At 40.5% G+C, this 15,095-nt stretch overlaps 1 pseudogene; it reads right to left on the reverse strand.

Annotated features, from left to right (window-relative positions):
- Nucleotides 1-7,955: 7,955 nt before the first annotated feature.
- On the reverse strand, nucleotides 7,956-8,126 carry LOC110213733 (small ribosomal subunit protein uS14 pseudogene; annotated as a pseudogene).
- Between the last annotated feature and the right edge of the window lie 6,969 nt (nucleotides 8,127-15,095).

Genomic DNA, 15,095 nt, shown 5'->3' on the forward strand with positions numbered 1-15,095 from the left:
CCCAAAGAGATCATAAAAATGGGAAAAGGACCGATATGTACAAAAATATTTATAGCAGCTCTTTTTGTGGTGGCCAAGAATGAGGGGATGCCCATCAATTGGGGAATGGATGAACAAATTGTGGTATATGAATGTGATGGAATACTATTGTTCCATAAGAAATGATGAGCAGGCAGACTTCAGAAAAACTTACATGAACTTATACTCAGTGAAGTGAGGAGAGCCAGGAGAACATTGTACATAGTAACAGCCACATTGTGTGATGACTTTGATAGACTTAGCTCTCCTCAGCAATGCAAGAATCTAAGACAACTCCAAAAAACTCATGATGGAAAATACTATCCACATCCAGAAAAAGAACTATGAAGTCTGAATGCAGATCGAAGCATACTATTTGCTCTGTTTCTCTTTTTCTATGTTTCTTCTTTCTCGTGGTTCCTCCTATTGGTTCTAATTCTTCTTTACAACATGACTAATGTGAAAATATGTTTAATATGAATGTATGTGTAGAATCTACATCAGATTGCACACTGTTTTGGGGAAGGGGAAGAGGAAGGAGGGGGAGAAAACTTAGAACTCAAAATCTTATTGAAGTGAATATTGAAAATGAAAACTAAATAAATAAATACATTTTTAAAAAACCTGAAGAGCTGACTATATGGTCAATAAGTTAACCACAAGGTTAACCTCTGGGGACTTTAAGCAGCTCAAAGAATTTCATCAGAGAGCAGTCTGCTGGTGAAGCTGTCAAGTGGTGAAAGCCTTCAAACTCAGACCCTTGCCCTTGCTTGTAACAGGATGTAGCAAGGGGGAAGAGAGTGCACCCACATGTTGGACAGCTAGGAGACAACTCCTCCAACAAAGAGCAGAGAGAGATACACATTAAGAACAAAAATAGATACAGATGGTTACAGGATAGCCACATGAGGAAGGAAGCACCTCCAGGGAGAGTCATCCCCCTGTGATAGAGAGGAATGGATTCAAGAAAGGACTTCCAAGAACCAGGAGTTGTGAGTTTACCATTTGGACCCATGTAGTCTCTACAGTAAAGAATTCATTTTTCATATACCTGTGAATACTTGTGGTAAGATATGTCCCAGACCTTTTGTTTTCTTTTTTTGGGGGGAAGGGAAGGGGACAGAGAATGTTTCTTGCCAACTGTTCTTACTATAAATCATTAGTAAATACGCTTTGCTGAGAAAGCTAATAAGCTAATTAAAATGGGGACCTTTTAAAAACCTGTGGGTATTTTTCTGAATGACAATATTAGAAACCCTAGTGGGCTAGAATCCAGAGAGGTAGGTAAGAGCAACTGACCCTCTAGGGATCCCAACCTGTGAATGCAAGTCCAGGTTGGGGCAGTGGCCTAAAGGAAGTACTATACATCCTTTCTTGGTTCTAGGGATAACCTGGAAGGACTGGGGAACTGCTAAAATGCCTCTGCTATGTCAAGCCTTGGAGCTGTGGTTAGTGAACCAACTGTTCCCTTCTTGACCAATCAAAGAATTTCACACCTCATAAAAAGATCAGGGGTAAGCCACTTTGTTTACACATTTAAAACTTCAACCTATCTTACTTTGATTACATTATATTGAGGTGGAGTTGTGTAATGCTTTCTTATAGGACATATCACAGAGGTGTAGAATGTGGTGTTATGTAAGGTCTGAAGATGGAAGGTTGTTATCAAAAGAGGGATGAGAACCAGAATACTGGCATGTAGGGCATTTTGGCATGTAACCATCAAATACCAGGTTTTTCTTTTTTGAAGATGGTGGGAGTGTATGTGTGTGGGTTCTCTGTAGTTCCCTTATGTGGTACTTTTCTTTCTTTTCTCTCCAGTGAGCAGAAGATGAGCTCATGTGAGGGCCAACCCTCAATCAGTTCGTGTAGTAGGCAACATATATACCTGCTCTTTATACCTTTTCCTTTCCCCCATGGTTCCCCGTTCCTCCATTTCTTTCAGATGTTCAGTACCCTTTTGGTCTCTTTTCCCTATGTAGCACATCTAAGCTCTGAGATCGAGCTCATCTCTAATTCTACTCCCACTGATTAGTTGGGTCCCCCAAACTAGAACTTAGCTAGCTACATTTTCCCCTCAGAATTCTAAGGGTACTCCTAAAGGATCACAGGTGATTCTCTAATGCCATTGGGTTAAGCCCCCACTGGTGTTGCCTCCTAAGACCATCAATTAAGAATCAACTTAGTAAAGTCTTGAGTAGCTCTTTAGAAAAGATGGCACAGTAGGCAGAGTTGTTAGACAACATCCCTAAGAAGTCTGTGACACTCTCTCACAAGTACCTACAGAATCCAGAGGAAAACGGATTTAAGCGTAGACAGTACATGTGGCAAAGGGATGACTAAATAGCCTCTGTTGCTGAAAGTCCTTTTGTCCCATTCTTGGAGCACTCAGGAAGTCCCCCTTAGGCATGGCATAGTTTCTTGCTATACTCGTTGTAGAGACATGAGTTCAATCTGTCCTTGGCTCCTGATTTAGACTGCTGTCAGCTGATCCAAAGCTTCAGTTAGGACACAAATTGAAAGATGAGAGTCACTGCTGCCCTGGAGGTAACACTATAACAATAATATATTCTTAATATGCAATGCTATATCGCATCCCCTTTTCATTTATGCCATTCTTTTTATTCTAGTCATAGGGTTCATTCTACCAAAACTCAATGATACCAATGAGGCCAAATTGGATCTTTTCTTCTCCCTTTTCACTTTTTTCTTAGTATATTCCTCTCTCACCCCTTAATTTCATTTTTTAGATATAATCCCTTCATATTCAACTCACACCTGTACCCTGTGTGTGTGTGTGTGTATGTATATGTGTGTGTATATATATATATATATATGTAAATATGTATACTCCTAACTACTCTAATAATGAGAAAGATCTTATGAGGTACAAATATCATCTTCCCATGTAGGAATGTAAACAGTTTAACCTTATTAAGTCCCTTATGATTTTCCCTTTCCTATTTGCCTTTTTATGCTTCTCTTGAGTCTTGTATTTGAAAGTCAAATTTTCTATTCAGTTTGGTCTTTTCATCAAGAATGCTTGAAAGTCCTCTGTCTCATGGAATATACATTTTCCCCCCTGAAAGATTATACTCAGTTTTGCTGGGTAGGTGATTCTTGGTTGTAATCCTAGCTCCTTTGCCCAGCAGAATATCATATTCCAAACCTTCCAATCATTTAATATAGATGCTGCTAAATCTTGTGTTATCCTAATTGTGTTTCCACAATACTTGAATTATTTCTTTCTGGCTGCTTGCAATATTTTCTCTTGACCTGAGAACGCTGGAATTTGACTATAATATTCCTGGCAGTTTTCATTTTGGGATCTTTTTCAGGAGGTGATCAGTGGATTTTTTCAATGTCTATTTTACCCCTGGTTCTAGAGTACCAGGGCAGTTTTCATTGATAATTTCTTGAAAGATGATGTCTAACCTCTTTTTTTGATCATGGCTTTCCAGCAGTCCAACAATTTTTAAATTATCTGTCCTGGATTTCACATTGTCTTCTATTTTTTTCATTCTTTTGGTTTTGTTTCATTATTTGTTGATTTCTCATATTGTTATTAGCTTCCAAATTCTCCATTCTAATTTTTAAGGAATTATTTTCTTCAGTGAGCTTTTGGACCTCCTTTTCCATTTGGTCAATTCTGCTTTTGAAGGCATTCTTCTCCTCATTGACTTTTTGGACATCTTTTACCATTTGGCCTAGTCTGTTTTTTAAGATGTTATTTTCTTCAGTATTTTTTTTTTCATGTTTCCTTTACCAAGCTGTTGACTTGTTTTTCATGATTTTTTGCATCACTCTTATTTCTCTTCCCAATTTTTCATCTACCTCTTTTACTTTATTTTCAAAATCCTTTTTTAGCTCTTTCATGGCCCAAGACCAAATCATATTTTTCTTTTTTTTTAAATAGAAATTTATTTATTTTTAGTTTTCAATATTCACTTCCACAAGTTTTTGAGTTCCAAATTTCTCACCCCTCCCCCCACCCCAAGATGGCATGCATTCTGAATACCCCTTCCCCTGGTCTGCCTTCTCTTCTATCTCTCCCCCTCCCTTCTCTTATCCCTTCCCCTTCTATTTTCCTGTAGAGCAGGATAGACTTCTGTACCCCATTTCCTGTATTTCTTATTTCCCAGTTGCATGTGAAAACATTTTTTTTAAAACATGTGTTTTTAAAACTTTGAGTTCCAAATTTTCTCCCTTCCTCCCTCCCCACCCACCCTCATTGAAAAGGCAAGCAACTCAATATAGGTTGTATATGTGCAGTTATGCAAAACACTTCCTTAGTAGACATGTTGTGAAAAACTAACTCTATTTCCCTTAATCCTATCCTGCCCTCCCATTTATTCTATTCTTTCTTTTGACCCTGTCCCTCCTCAGAAGTATTTGCTTCTGATTACCCCTTTCCCAATCTGCCCTCCTCTCTATCACCCCCTGCTCTCTGGTCCTCCTCTCCCCCTATTTTCCTGTAGGGTAAGACAGATTTCCATACCCAATTGAATGTGTATGTTATTCTCTCCTTAAGCCAAATCCTATGAGAATAAGATTCCCTCATTCCCTCTCACCTTCCCCTGTTTCCCCTCCACTGTGAGAGACTTTTCTTTTCTGTTTTTTTTGTGAGATAATTTACCCCATTCTACCTCTCCCTTTCTTCTTCTCCTAGTATAATCCTCTCTCATCCCTTAATTTTATTCTCCAGATATGACCCCTTAATCTTCAACTCACCCTGTGCCCTCTATCTATCTATATATATACATACATACAATTTTTTTCCTTCAACTACCTAATACTGACAAAGTTCTCATGAGTTACAAATATCATCTTTCCATGCAGGAATGTAAACAGTTCAATCTTAATAAGTCTCTTATGATTTCTCTTTCCTGTTTACCTCTTCATGTTCCACTGGAGTCCTGTATTTGAAAGTCAAATTTTCTGTTTAGCTCTGGTCTTTTCATCAGGAATGCTTGAAAGTCCTCTATTTCACTGAATGACCATTTTTTCCCCTGAAGGATTATACTCAGTTTTGCTGGGTAGGTGATTCTTGGTTGTAATCCTATCTCCTTTGCCCTCCGGAATATTATATTCCATGCCCTGCGGTCCTTTAATGTAGAAGCTGCTAAATCTTGTGTTATCCTGATTGTGTTTCCACAGTACTTGAATTGTTTCCTTCTGGCAGCTTGTAATATTTTCTCCTTGACCTGGGAACTCTGGAATTTGGCTATAATATTCCTAGGAGTTTTCCTTTGGGGATCTCTTTCAGGAGGAGATCTGTGGATTCTTTCAATTTCTATTTTGCCCTCTGGTTCTAATATCAGGGCAGTTTTCCTTGATAATTTCTTGAAAGATGATGTCTAGGCTCTTTTTTTGATCATGGCTTTCAGATAGTCCAATAATTTTTAAATTCTCTCTCCTGGATCTATTTTCCAGGTCAGTTGTTTTTTCCAATGAGATATTTCACATTGTTTTCTAATTTTTCATTCTTTTGGATTTGTTTTACAGTGTCTTGATTTCTCATAAAGTCACTGTCTTCCAATTGCTCTATTCTAATTTTTAAGGAAGTATTTTCTTCAGTAATCTTTTGGACTTCCTTTTCCATTTGGCCAATTTTTCTTTTTAGGGCATTTTTCTCCTCATTGGCTTTTTGGACCTCTTTTGCCATTTGGGTTAGGCTGTTTTTTAAGGTGTTATTTTCTTCAGTATTTTTTTGGGTCTCCTTTAGCAAGCTGTTGACTTGTTTTTCATGATTTTCTTGCATCACTCTCATTTCTCTTCCCAGTTTTTCCTCTACTTCCTTACTTGCTTCTCAAAATCCCTTTTGAGCTCTTCCAAGGCCTGGGACTGATTCATATTTTTCTTGGAGGCTTTGGATGTAGGAGCTTTGACTTTGTTGTCTTCTTCTGGTTGTATATTTTGATCTTCTTTTTCACCAAAGTAAGATAATATAGTCTGACTCTTTTTGCACTGCTTGCTCATGATCACAGCCAATTACTTGAGTTTTAAACTCCTTGTTAAGGTAAGAGTCTGCTTCCAATGTGGAGAGTGTACTGTTCCAAGCTTCAGGGGTTTGTGTAGCTGTTTTCAGAGATACTTGTAGGGACCTGTAAATTTCCAGTTCTTGCAAGGTGGTATGATAAGGGGTGAGGTGTTTACTCCTTTCCTGGCCTGTGACCACAAGTATTCCTTTCTGTCCTGGAACTGTGAGGAGGGGTTCCTCTCCACAGCCACTACAAGCTCCACCACGCCAGCACTCCTCCTCACCCCAGCACTGCCGTCCAGAACTGTGACCCAGATCCACACACGGGCAAAGCAAGAGATTCCTGCCTCAGCACTGGCAAAGAGATCCGTGCAGTCCCTCTCTGATCAGCCACTGCATTCCCTCTCAGTCTGTGGGCCGGGAGCTTGGGAAGCAGCTGCCCCGCCAGGGCCAGGCTCTTGGGGAATGGAGCTGAAACCCCACCTTCCTATCTCAGCACCGACAGAAACAGACTTTTCCCACTGACCTTCTAAGTTGTCTTTGGCATTCGTGGATTGAGGAGTCTGGAAACCTCCACAGCTGACTGTGATTCAGTCCTCTGAGGCCTGCTCCAGGTTCCCTGTGGCCTGCGCGCCCACGCCCGCACTGCGCTGTGCTCCCAGCCCATTGCGATACACCTTTCTGATCAATCATCCAGGTTGTCTTGGGCTGGAAATTTGTTTCACTCTGTCTTTTTGTGGGTTCTGCTGCTTCAGAATTTGTTTAGAGCCATTTTTTATGAGTATTTGGAGGGGTTTGGGGGAGAGCTCAAGCAAGTCACTGCTTTCACTCTGCCATCTTGGCTCCGCCTCCCAGGTCATATTTTTCTTGGAGGCTTTCAATGTAGGAGCTTTGACTTTGTTGCCTTCTTCCGAGTGTGTGTTTTGATCTTCCTTGTCACCATAGTAACTTTCTGTAGTCAGAAGTTTTTTCTGTTGTTTGCTCATTTCCCCAGCTTATTAGTTGACTTTTTAACTCTTTGTTTACTTCCAGGGTGGAGGGTGCACTGTCTCAAGCTTCAGGGATTTTGTGCAGCTGTTTTCAGAGATACTTCTAGGACCTGTAAGTTTTCAGTTTTTCCAAGGTGGTATGATCTAAGGAGAGGTGTTTATTTACTACTCTCCTGGCCTGTGCTCTGGTCTGTGAGTGACCACAAGCACTCTTTTCTGCCTTGGAACTATGAAGAGGGTTTCACCTCTACTGTGGCTGTAAGCTCTGCTGTGCTAGTGCTGCTCCTTGCCCTTGGACTGCCACCCAGGAGTGAGGCTCAAATCTGAATATGGGCAAAGCAACAGAGTCCTGCTTCAGTGCTAGCAAAAAGACCCCTGTAATCTGCTTCTGACCAGTTGACCCTTACTGTCTGTTGGCTGAGAGCTCTGGAGCAGTCACTGCCACTGCTGCTGATTCAGTCACTTCCAAGGCCTGCTCCTGGTTTGCTGTGGCCAGGGTTGTGCTGACACAGCCTGCTGTGGACTGTGTTCCGCTCTCACCCAGGTGTGACAGATTTTTCCTGATGACCTTCTAAGTTGTCTTTGGCATCAGTGGGCTGAGAGTTCTAGAAACTGCTACTGCTACCACTGATTCAGTCTCCCTGAGTAGTGCTCTGGTTTGCTGAGGCTAGGTCTGTTCTGCTGTGGCATGCATTGGATTGTGCTCCTTTCTCACCCTGGTGCAGACCTTTTCTGCTGACCTTCCAAGTTGTCTTGGGCTAGAAATTTGTTTTACTCCATCTTTTTGTGAGTTCTGCTGCTCTAGCATTTGTTCAGAGTAATTTTTTTTGAGGATGACCTTTTTAAATTATATATGCAAATTGGCATAGCATGTACAGCAGGATAGATCTTTAGGTTGTGCAGGATCCAGTAAAATGGTAGTCATTGATGGTCAGTGTAATCACTGAAGCAAGACCCATAAACATAACTTAGTCCAACTTAATGGAGCCTATGTCTTTTGCATACTGCCAGAAGCACTGTCAGCACATGTTCAGGCTGTACTTGTGGATCAGGCCATGCTGGTTCGAACAGACGTGGCATGACTGAGATCCCTGGCCAAATTTTCAAGAGTAGCTCCAATAGAGCTGCTGGTGATCCATGGCACCACTAGCAAATACACGAGACAAAAGCTAGAGTAATTTTTTAAAGGTATTTGGAGGGGTTTTTGGAGAGAGCTCAGGCAATTCCCAGCCTTTACTCCGCCATCTTGGCTCTGCCAGCTTTCTTTCTTTAGAAGGCATACAGGAAGATGTATATGATGGGCACTAAATGATGGACCCCTAAAAGGCCCTGGACTTTCCCACGTGGCCCAGATCCCTGGGGTTCACCTGAGGCACCTGGCCTGTCCCAGGTGCCCTGTCATTGTGGCCTTCATTGTCTGTATTTGGCCCCACCCCAGGCCATTTCCCACCCTTAATCCCATTCTAGACCCCTTCTCTGTTATCTCCCATTCACCCCAGGCTATTGGCCACTCCTAGATCACATCCAGATCTTCCCAGTTTTTCTGTTTAAAAATGTCCATCTTGCCCTCATTAAATCCCTCAGATTCTTAAAATCTGCTCCACTGTGTCAATACAAGCATCATAAGTGTGCAGATTCTTAAAATCCTGCCGACTTCTATTGGTGATACAATTAACCTTGTCTCTGACTAAAAGAAGGCTTGAGTCAAATTTTTTTTGTGTGTGTGAGGCCGTCAGGGTTAAGTGACTTGCCCATGGTCACACAGCTAGTAAGTGTCAAGTGTCTGAGGCTGGATTTGAGCTCAGGTCCTCCTGACTCCAAGGCAGAGTTCTATCCACTGCACCACCTAGCTGCCTTTTGCATCAAATTCTTTCAAGGCAGACTCATGCCTTTTGCCCTTCAATTTTGGGGTTTCCAGCACCCCTAGACTGCAACATATACTCAACAAAGGTGTTTGTTATTTTCATAGAAGTTGTTTTGTGTAAATGAAAGATGATTTCTCCTTAGCCAATGTGGAGGTCCAACTTCCTCTGGACCCTTCAAACCTGGCAAAGTCCTTCAGTCAAAACAAGAGGTGAGAGAGGGAAGAAGGAAATCTGGTCAAGGCCAAAATTGATTCCTACTGGACTTCTTACACCATACTCCCTAACATCATGTATTCATCCTTCTTTTCTTTCTTTCTTTCTTTCTTTCTTTCTTTCTTTCTTTCTTTCTTTCTTTCTTTCTTTCTTTCTTTCTTTCTTTCTTTCTTTCTCTCTCTCTCTCTCTCTCTTTCTCTCTCTCCTCTCTCTTTGTTTCTTTTTTTAAATTTTTTTTTATTATTATCTTTTCTTTGTTTCTTTCTTGATAGGTAATGGGATTAAGTGACTTACCCAAGGTCACACAGCTAGTAAGTGTCAGTGTCTGAGGCCAGATTTGAAGTCAGGTGCTCCTGACTCAGGGCCAGTGCTCTACTCACTGCTCCACCTAGCTGCCCCTCATCCTTCTTTTTTGAAGAGGACCAGTGACATCACAGGGTGATGTCTTGACTTGTACATGAATTAGATTTAAGTGAGGCAGAGTTGTACAAAGTCATCAGCCTCACTCTTTCTTCCAGAGTCCTCAAAATCCAGTGGCAAGGTGACTGGTGATGGCCCAGGATGCAGTGGATGACCTTGGCATCTTCCATGTCTGACCAAGCTCTAAGTCCTCTACCCTGCCTGCTTCAGCCACCTTCATGACCATTGGAACAAATTGTTTTCATCCACTCATTCCACCAGGAGAAGTCCTCACGTTCTTGGAGTAAACATTCCTCTAATTCACAGCCCTCAAACTTGGTTTAGCCCATCTACCAACATGGTTTTACTGGGGCCTCTGTGCTTGCTACAGCTTCTTGGAGCCACAGGTCAGAGCTGGGTGACAGGTCCAGTGTGAGGGCTTGCTGAGCCCTTTTTGAGGCTGCTTATCCATCACTGGTGTCCCCAACACCTACTCTTTGATCCAGTGGCACATCTCCTCAATGGTCAATGAAGAAGACACTTCCTATCTCCATTCTAGACATTTTCTCTGGCTGTCTCCCATGTCTAGAATGTTCTCTGTCTTCTGCTATAGCTACTAACTTCCCTGACTTCCTTTAAGTTCCAACTAAAATCCCAACTTCTGCAGGGTCTTCCCTCTGTTAATTATTTCCTATTAATCCTGAATATACCTTGCTTTGTATATATTTGTTTGCATATTGTCTCCCCTAGGAAATTGTAAGCTCCTTGAGGTCAGGGATTGTCTTTTGCCTTGTTTTATATCCCCAGTGCTTATCACAGTGCCTGGCATATTTGTTGTTGTTGTTGTCCAGTTGTTTTGGTTGTGAGCCATTTTGGGGTTATATTGGCAAAGATACTGGAGTGGTTTACCATTTCCTTCTCCAGCTCATTTTACAGATGAGGAAACTGAGGTGAACAAGGTTAAGTGACTTGCCCAGATCATACGGCTAATAAGTGTCTGATCTGAGGCTGGATTTGAACTCAGGTCTTCTTGACTCCAGGCCCAGCACTCCATCCACTGTACCACCTAGCTGCCACCTGGCATATATTAGACACTTTATAAATGTTTATTTATTGATTGAATGACTCAGAGGGCATAATGAAATTCTTTAGCCAGTTGGAACAGATTTCAACTTTTTTGCATTTAATCTTAGGCCTGTGATTGAGTGATTGAAATGAGTTTTTACTTAGTTAAAGCATCACAGTTAAAATGGGGTGACATGGTTTCTTGTCACCCTTATAAACAAAAAAAAATTTTAAATTAATCTATCATTAGTTATATGTACTTTATATAAATTTAAGTTAATGTTTTATATCTTTCAGGGACATGGCATTTTGAGACCTGTTCTTCACAATCAAATGAAAAGATTCGTTCTCTGCTAAAGGAATTTTAGACATAATGAGCAGATTGGAGAAGTTGTTATTTTTGAAGTGGGGGAAAGATCTCCCAAAGATTTTAGCCTTCTTCCAAGAGCCTTGAAGTCTCTTGGGCATGTGATCTACATGCTTCCTTTTCATGTTTCTTCCTTTCAGGGTTGTAGTGAGGATCAAATGAAATATTTGTTAAGTGCTTAGCACAATGTCTGGCACATAGTAAGCACTATGTAAATGTTATAATTATAATTAATGAACAAATGTCTCTTCAGACATTGGAGTGCCCTATTAAAGTCCAGAGCCCCAGGGAGAGGGTAAAGAAAGGATCATCTCTATGGAGAAGGGAAAAATTTATGACCAAATAAGAGATAAAGAGCATTATGAAATGCAAAATGGATTATTTTGATTACATTAAATTAAAAAGGTTTTGCACAAACAAAACCAATGCAACCAAGATTAGAAGGAAAGCAGAAAGCTGGGAAACAATTTTTATAGGAATCATTTCTGATAAAGGCCTCATTTCCAAAATATATAGAGAACTGAGTTAAATTTATAAGAATACAAGTCATTCCCCAATTGATAAATGGTCAACAATTCATAAATGGTCAAAGGATATGAATAGGCAGTTTTCAGGTGTAGAAATTAAAGCTATTTATAGCCGTATAAAAATTCTCTAAGAGAAGTACAAATTAAACCAACTCTGAGGTATTACCTCACACCTATCAAATTGACTAATATGACAAAAAACGAAAATTATAAATGTTGGAGAAGATGTAGGGAAATTGGGACATTAATACATTGTTGGTGGAGTTGTGAACTGATCCAACTATTCTGGAGAGCAATTTGTATAAATTTATTTATTTTTAGTTTTCAACATTTACTTCCACAAGATTTTGAATTCCAAATTTTCACCCCATCTTGCCCTTCCCCCCACCCCCAAGGTGGCATGCATTCTGAATATCCCTTCCCCTAGTCTGCCCTCCCTCCTATCTCTTCCTCCACTTCTCTTATCCCCTTCCCCTTCTATTTTCCTGTAGGGCAGGATAGATTTCTGTACCTCATTTCCTGTATTTCTTATTTCCCAGTTGCATATGGAAACATTTTTTTTAAACATGTGTTTTTAAAACTTTGAGTTCCAAATTTTCTCCCTCCCACCCCACCCACCCTCATTGAAAAGGCAAGCAAGTCAATACAGGCCATACATGTGCAGTTATGCAAAACACTTCCTTAGTAGACATGTTGTGAAAAACTAACTCTATTTCCCTTAATCCTATCCTGCCCTCCCATTTATTCTATTCTTTCTTTTGACCCTGTTCTTCCTCAGAAGTATTTGCTTCTGATTACCCTCTTTCCCATTCTGCCCTCCTCTCTATCACCCCCCTGCTCTCTTGTCCCCTTCCTCCCCTATTTTCCTGTAGGGTATGACAGATTTCCATACCCAATTGAGTGTATATGTTATCCCCTCCTTAAGCCAAATCCTATGAGAATAAGATTCCCTCATTTCCTCTTACCTTCCCCTGTTTCCCCTCCACTCTAAGAACCTTTCCTTGTCTGTTTTGTGCGAGATAATGTACCCCATTCTACCTCTCCCTTTCTCCTTCTCCTAGTATAATCCTCTCTCACCCCTTAATTTTATTCTTTCTGGAGAGCAATTTGAAACTGCCCAAAGGGCAATCAAATTGTGCATACCCTTTGATCTAGCAATACCGCTGCTAGGTCTATATCCCAAAGAGATCATAAAAAAAGGAAAGAACCTACATGTACAAAAATATTTATAGTAGCTCTTTTTGTGGTGGCAAAGAATTGGAAATTGAGGGGATGCCCATCAATTGGGGGAATGACTGAAAAAGTTGTGGTATATGAATGCAATGGAATACTATTGTGCTGTAAGAAATGATGAGCAGCTGGATTTTAGAAAAACCTGGAAAGATTTATGTGAACTGATGCTGAATGAAGTGAGCAGAACCAGGAGAACATTGTATACAGTAACAGCAACATTGTGCGATCATCAACTATGATGGACTTAGCTCTTCTTGGCAATACAATGATCCAAGAAAATTCCAAAAAACTCATGATGGAAAATGCTATCCATACCCAGAGAAAGAACTATGGAGCCTGAATGCAGATTGAAGCATAGTATTTTCACTTTTTTTTTCTTTCATGGCTTTTCCCTTTTGTTCTGTTTCTTCTTTCTCAATGTGATTAATGTGGAAATTCGTTTAACATAATTGTACATATATAACATATATCAGATTGTTTATCATCTTGGGGGGGAGGGAGAAAAATTTGGAACTCAAAATCTTAGAAAAAAATGAATATTGAAAACTGTCTTTACATGTAATTGGAAAAAATAAAATATTATTTACAAAAAGAAAAAGAAAGAAAGAAAAGAAAGAAAGAAAGAAAGAAAAAAAGAAAGAAAAAGAAAAAAAAATCATCCTCTCCTAGGCCTAGTTAGGAGACTGACACATGAAAGATTGGGTAGGTTGGCTGAAGATATATAATTGTGAGCATGAAAAAAAAAACCCAGAAAATAGTGACTCGTTTGGCCTGAGGGTCTCCTTCCCTTCAAAGGCCATGTGGCCCTGAGACTTCAATCCTTGGCCTTTTCATTTTTTCCCTCATTCTTGGTGGATCTTGAGAATTCAAAGGTCAATAGAAGGAGTCATAGGAATCCAGGAGCTGGAATCAAGGCTAGGTTTTGGAGCCGTTGCAGGCAGCACTGATGCCCTGAGGAGTAAGGATGAACCTTAGGGAGTGACATTTGAGACCCTAGACCAGTGGAAGGATTCAGGAAGTGATACTGAATCTGGTGGGACCATGGCTATGTAAGAACATTACTAAATTTTGACCTTACTTTTTCAGAGACCAGCGGAATATCAGGGAGAGTATGCCCTAAAAGTATCAGGGGAAAGCTTGTATGTTTGTCCTTGCTATACTTTTGAAGTAAATATCCCTTTGAAAGGACACCCCATTCCCTTTGGACACGCTAGAACCCTAATAGGGTACATTAGCCAGCCAGGCTCTGGGAGAGAGGGTCAGAGTGGAGAACAAATGAGAAGACCCTGGTAGCTGAATGGCACAGTATATAGAGTTCTGGGCATAGAATCAGGAGCACCTGAGTTCAAATTCGACCTCAGACACTAACTTAGTGACATTGGGCAAGTCATTTAACCTCTCTCTGCCTCAGTTTCCTCAATGGGAAATGGGCATAATAATACCACTTAACTCCTAGGGTTGTTCTGAGACTCAAACGAGATATTTGTAAAAATGCTTAGCATAGTGCCTGGCACCTTGTAGGTGCTTAATAAATGCTTATTCCATCCCTTCCCCCCTCCAAGGATTGAGCTCTGTTTCTCAAGGCCATATGGCCTTAGAGGGAAAGAAGGTCCTGATAGCATGGCCTTAACTGAATGTTATGAGAGAGTCACTGACCTCCCCAGACTGAATAAAGCAAATAGATAGCCAAAGCTGACTCAGGCCTTTTTCAGGACACTGACAGTTATGGTTATGTAGCTGATCAAGAAGGCTTTCTTTCAGTCATGTAGTTAGTCAACCATAACCAGTTATAGAACATTCACAAATACTTCATAGTCTGTTTGAGGCACATCCTTTATATGTTGTCATAGTTGACTTGAAAGCAAGTTCCCTAGCATCATCCACGTGGAAAGGTTGCATCAGCCAAGCAAGATGGTGGGGTCTGTGTATGTGCCAGACTACCTCTATCCCATCTCTGTCTCTAACTCTATCCATTTCTTGCTTTGTTCTCTAAAACATGTAAAACATACATGTATGTGTGTGTATGCCTTGTGATTTAGCATCACAATCATTCCTAGATAACCACTCCCACCACTCAGTGAGCCTACCCTTCTAATAAAGCATAGCCCAGACACCACTCAAAACTGGGCTCACACAGACAAAATTCATTTCTGAGGAAGTAATTTTATTTCTCTAACTCGTTATGCCTCTACCTACACTTTATTCCAGGAAATCTCTGTACAGAGTTTAGGTATAGCTCACATCTAGGTTTCTCCAAATTTGGGCAAAAGGGATCCCTAGCTCCCATACAAGTACTTAAGGTACTTAAAGGTGGGGTAAATCCCACAAAATTTTTTACTTAATCCCACAGAAAATGCAAAAGGCACTATGAATTCCCAAGAGCCAATAACCAGATACAGAAAACACAAAAAGCACTCAAAGGACTTAACAGGAGCTTAT

This window comes from Phascolarctos cinereus, unplaced genomic scaffold (genome assembly GCF_003287225.1).
Source record: "Phascolarctos cinereus isolate Bilbo 61053 unplaced genomic scaffold, phaCin_HiC Scaffold_1;HRSCAF=81, whole genome shotgun sequence".
NCBI classification, from domain to species: Eukaryota; Metazoa; Chordata; class Mammalia; order Diprotodontia; family Phascolarctidae; genus Phascolarctos; species Phascolarctos cinereus.